Genomic DNA, 6,000 nt, shown 5'->3' on the forward strand with positions numbered 1-6,000 from the left:
GCTAATGGACACACAAACTCAAAGGCTCACCGGGCACACACACACACTCAGACTGGCCCGCTGACGGAGTCACCCAGACACAGAGACAACGATAGTCACGCAGAGTTCCACGAATGACCACACCTGTGTTCACAAACACAGTGTTCACAAACATTCCCACTGAGGCGGCACCCACAACACACACAGACAAGGCTGAGCGCTTGTCAAGAAACACACATTCCCTGCTAGGTGCAGCTGGACAGGCACACACACATCATCACACAGAGGCACCTGTCACAGGGACACCTGGACAGAGCCTGACCTAGACACTCCACTGGGACACACACAAACACATCCACATGGTCTCGCAGCTGACACATTGAAACCAACCCTAGCAGACAGATCAAATCTGACAGAGACTGACCTAGACATAGAGTCACAAAGTCACACCTGTGACAGGTTCCTGCTAACTGACCCACTGACGGGACCCACTCCGAAGAAGCAGGCACTCCTGGTCACACTCACCACGGATCTGGCGGGGACCTGAAGGGAGGAGGAAGCCCCAGGCGCCTGGCACAGACATGCCCGGGCAGACCCTGCAGGAAATCTCCCCCAGTCTCTTTGCTTTCTGTTCCCTTTTCCTTCTCAGTTTCCCATTGTCAACCACCTCATCTGATGTGACACAGTGACCCCGTGTCCTTCCCACCCCCTTGGACCATTACTCTCTGTATCTCCTGGACCTTCCCTTCCTTTTATGTCTCACCCACAACCAAATCATGTCACCAAAGGTGAATTGCCCCTGTGTGCCCAGCACTGGGCTGGCGGAGAAAGGATGCCAGGCCTGAGCAAAGGTGGGCTTGTCCAGGATATGAAACGGGGGCCCCCGCTAGGGCCAGATCCTTAGATTTTCCTGAGAAAAGCTGGAAATCCCAGTTTCACATGAAATCTGATTTTTTAAAACATTGGCAACTGGCAACTAATTCAGCTTAATTTGGTTAAGCACTTGGCTACACTAGCAGAAAGGTGGGTGGTTCAAACCCGCCCAGAAGTCCCTCGGAAGATAAGCCTGGCAATCTGCTTCTGACAGTTCACAGCCTTAAAAACCCTATGGAGCAGTTTTACTCTGCACACATGAGGTCACCATGAGTCAGAATCTACTTGACAGCAATTAATGCCACTCCCTTTCTTTCTCTACCCTCCCTCCCTCTCTCCCTCTTTCCCTGTTTTTCATACTGTGGGTCCTGAGCAAACCACAGATTGTGAAATGACTTTCATGGCTCTTATTGTTTTTTATTCAAGTTTATTGAGATATATTTACACACAATAAAATTTGCCTTTTAGGTGTACAGTTCGATGAGTTTTGACAAATGTATAAAATTGCACACCACACAAATTGAGATTCAGAACATTGCCATCACACCAAACACTTGCCTTGTTCTCCTTGTTGTCAACTCCCTTTCCCACCTTCAACTTCGGTGGCTCTTGACAAGTGGTTTTTTTGTTTAATATAAAATTGAATATACTTTAAAAAAAAACAAAAAGATGATGTCAAGGGTAAAGACGGTTTTGTGAAAATATTAAATATTGATAATATATAGTGAGTACATACTACGTCACAAAGAAAGTGTATTTCTGACTCTAAATCAAATTCAAAGATGTTTAGAAATGCTGCTGTAGACATTTATTAAATGTGATCACGCATGGAAGTCACTTAGTGCAGTGTCTGGTAAATAGTAAGCACCTAATAAATGTTAGCTTTTTTTTATTAGCACTAGTATTCTCAACTTTATTACCAGGGTTTGCTCTGTGCCTTGAAGGTGATAAAGCTGGGGGGCCAGGCCCCAGCCCTGGGCTAGCCCAGGGTCCAGCCTGCACCCCTCACTCATCAATCAGTGCCCCCAGGCTCCCAATCCAAAGCTGGACACCCGGAGGCCAGAAGTGCTGGAATGTCCTGAGAAAAGAATGAACATGAAGGACAGAGGGAATCCTGCATGTTGAGTGGGGGTGAGAGAGAGAGGGCCAAGAGTCTGCCAAGCCAAAAACATTGTCACCAGTAGAGATCCTTCCTCCCCACCATCTAGTCCAAACCCTGTTCCAAATTCTGGCTTCCTATCATCCCAGGGGTCTCATACTCAAGAGCCATCATTAAACTAATGAGGGCAACAAGGCCAGTGTAAGACAACAGGGAGTGGCAGGGACTGTGGCTAATTGGATAGACACACAAATTCAAAGTTAAAAACCGCGTGAGAAAAGAAAACTTGGTGGCTGGCCCAAGGACTTTGTTTTTTGAGATTCCCCTACCCTACCTGAGGGGCACAGGAAGGGAGGGAAGAGGCCCCACCTCCATCTATCTTCCAGACTATATCCCCGCTCTGTTCTCACCTCAGCAAGTCTCCTGAAGAACCAAGAACTCCTTCTCCTAAGTTCTTGGAAGAACATTCTGGACCTCACCCAACCCTGCCTCTGGTCTGTGCTTCTCTGGAGACAGAAAGGGGCTCTGAAGCTTGGAGGGGTCACAGACACCTCTAAGAGCAGATGAGGGACAGAGAAGCTGAGATAAACAGAGACACAGAGAGACAGGAAGACTCAGCAGGGTGGGAGGTGGTGGTGAAGGGAGTCAGAAAGAGACTGAGAGAGGCCAGATGGAGAGAAAAAGAGAGGGGTCTGGGATTGGGATGGTTGAGGGGGAGAATCAGGCTTGGCTTAGACCCGAGTTTCTCATCTTCAACTCTATTGGTATTTGGGGCTGGAAGAATCTTTGTTGGGGGGGCCATCCTGTGCATTGTAGGATACTGACCACCATCCCTGGCCTCTACCCACTAAATGCTGGTAGCACTCCCACACCCTTTGTGGCAACCAAAAAAAGGTCTCCAGTCATTGCCAGATATTTTCTTGGAGGTAAAATTGCCCACAGTTGAGAACCATTGGCTAAGAGAAATCAGTCAAGTATCCCATAACTGTAGCTGTGCCCCAAAACCTGCATGCAGACCCCACTAAAAAGCATGGGCTCTGGGTCTAAACTGCCTGCCTTAGACCCCCTACTCTGCTGCCTACTGGCTGTGTGACCTTGGACAAGTGGCTACACCTCTCTATGCCTCAGTTTCCTCATCTGTGAGTTGGGAACAGCAATTGTCCCTACCTCATAGGATTGTGCAGAGTGAGGAGGTGTATACATGTTATCCATTAATATTATTATCCAATGACTCCCTGAGAATTCCAACATGCACCTCAAGCTAAGACACTCAGGTTGGGACAGGGGTCTCAAACTGGTGGCCCGCGGGCCAGCCACTAACGTGTTTTGTTTGCCCTGATCAGTTTCTCATTTTGAATTTAAATGCCTCTCAAAGGGGCATTCAGCACAGTGGTGTGACAAACCAGAGTCTGGAGCCAGGCTCCCTGGGTGTAAACGATGGCCTTGAGCAAGCAGCTTCCTCTCTCTCTGCCTCAATTTCCTCATCTGTAAAATGAGGATCACCAAGGGACCCACCTCTTAGGGCTGCTGTGAAAATTAAATGAGTTAATATTTGCCACGCACTTAGAACAGTGCCTGGAACGTAGTAGGCCCCATGCGAAGTGCTGGCTAAAGAAAATTAAGTTCCCGTCTAGTTGACCGCGGGCTCACAACCTTCTCCAATCTTTTGTAGGCGACTCTGCGGAAGGAAATTTCGTAGAACGGAGAGAGGGAGTTGGGAAAGACTTAACTTTTCACTGCAGGCCCTGAGTCTCAGCTTTCCGCGGTAGGGAGGGGGCCTCCGGGGTCCTCGTCCCTCAGGCCCGGAGGCGAGTGGGGCGGGGCGGGGCCGCTGCCCCAGTGGCGCGGGCGTCCGCAGGGTCCGAGCGGCCGGCGTGCGTGTGAAGGTTACCGCTCTCCGGCGGGGGCGGGGGCCGCGCGCTGTTGCTGGGGTCTGCGGGGCCTGCCTGCGCCCGCGCCCGCGCCCCCCCTCCTTCCCGGCCAGCCAGTGAGCGGTACCCGCCGCCGTTGCCAGGGGAAACTCGCCGCCCCGTTACCCAGCAACAAGCCTGGCCCAACCAGGCGCGAGGACCCCCCAGGCCCCGCCCGCCGCTGCCCACTGCGTGCCCAATGCCAGGCGGGCAGAGCCGGCCCGGTTCCCGGAGACGGCGGGCGCCCTCATTGGCTGCCGCGGCTCCTGCCCGCCTGCGCGACCGCCCGGGTCTGGGGGGAGCCCTCGGCGCAGGGGGCGGGGAGCCGGCCCCGGGGAGCTGCCGGGCCGGTGCGCGGCCGGCTGGGGTGAGGCCCGGGCTGGGCACCGTCCCCCCACCCCCTGCGCCGCATCCTCCCTGGGCGAGGATGGGGACTCGGGATGGGCTAGGAACCGGGGCTGCGCAGCCTGCTGTCCTCTCCCCGCCCCCAAAGGTGCCCCGGAGTCCTAGCCTTGGGAAAACAGAACCCAAGTGTCCTCCTCCTCGAAGGAGACCTGGGTATCCTGACCCCATGAAGATAGGGGGCCCATTGCCCGCCACCCCAAACAGGACGCAGGCAATGTGGCTTTTGGAAAAGGGGGGCTGAGAGTCCCCCTAGAAGAGGCCCCAGGTGTCCTGGCCCCATAAAAATAGAGAAGGGGGTCCTCCAAACTTCTCCCCTCCAGAAAATGACCCAAGTGTGGTTGGTCTTGTGAAAATTAGGACTGAGCTTCCCACCCCCACAGGAAACAGCGACCAGGTCTTTGGACCTCCAGCCGGTGAGCCGCCTCAGAACACCCCCCATCCTGGCTCTCACCCCATCAGTCACCAGATACTCATGCGTCCTATTCATCCAGGTGTCCACCTGCCCAGTCCCATGGTGCACACCTCCCACCTGCCTTCCTCGGACCCCTTTCTCTGGGACTAGCTTGTTTGATCTCAGAGGACCTGGACATCTGACCCCCACAGCCTAGCACCTGACTTTCTCTACTCCTTGGCTTCTGACCCCCACCCCACTTCAGGATCCCAGGCCTCCTAGTGCCAAGGACCCGGGAGTCCAAGTCCCCAGTCTCTCACACTCCCCAGACACCTAGGGAGGTGACCCAGCCCCTTACAGTGGCGCTGAGGGCCCCTTCTGAGCCCCGTGTGCCTGGGAGGTCCAGAACCCCAGGTCTGGAAATGCCTTTAGTCAGTCACCAAAGACCCAGAGGGTGGAGGCCCCAGTCTCAAGGGACCCTGATGTGAGCCCTCAGCCCACTCCAGAGAGGCCCAGGTTCTTCAAATCAGGGGTTCCCGAGGCGGCCAACCCCAGCTCCAGCCCAGGTGCGGCCGCCCTACCCTGGTACCTGGGGGTGGGGGGGTGGAGTCAAGGATTACTCAGCCTCCAGAATGAGGCGATGACATCATCCTGGAGGGGGGGGGTGACTAATGGCCGCGCTGGGGGGAGGCGGGAAGTTTACCCGGTAACAGCGGCTGCAGCTCAGCCCCGCCCCCGGGGAAGAGGCCAGGAGGGGGAGGAGTAGCACACACACAGAGACACACACCTACACACACATACACACTAGCCCACCCAGCACCCCTCCCCCCAGTGTCCCACATTGAACACATCTTTCTGGGCCAAGGGCAGGGATGGAGTGGTGGTCGTGCGTTTGCGTGACCGTGTGTGGCTGTGTGCTGAGAAGTTTACTGTCAATCTGTGGTTGTCGGTCTGGTGTGTGTCACAGGCTTGGCATATTAGGGTGGTGGTTGTGCCAGCATGCAATGTGTGTGATTGTGTCAGTGTGCTGTTGTGTGTCAGTTGACTGTGTGTGTCAGTGTGCTACATTTGTCACTGTGCCACTACATGTGTCAAGTGCCATAGGGCCGTTGTGACAAGGTGATTGTGTGTCAGTCTGATACACTGTGTCAATGTGTTATGCAGTGTGTCAGTGTGTTTTGTGTGATGTTCTGGTGTGTTGTGTGTGAGTGTGATGGTGTATCAATGTGTCATTTGTGTCAGTGTGCTGTTATGCGCAGTGAGATGCTGTGCGTCCATGTGATTGTGCTTGTGTGACACTGGGATTGTATATGTGTCAGTGATGTGTGTTGGGGGAGGTCTGT

The sequence above is a fragment of the Loxodonta africana genome, chromosome 11 (genome assembly GCF_030014295.1).
Source record: "Loxodonta africana isolate mLoxAfr1 chromosome 11, mLoxAfr1.hap2, whole genome shotgun sequence".
NCBI classification, from domain to species: Eukaryota; Metazoa; Chordata; class Mammalia; order Proboscidea; family Elephantidae; genus Loxodonta; species Loxodonta africana.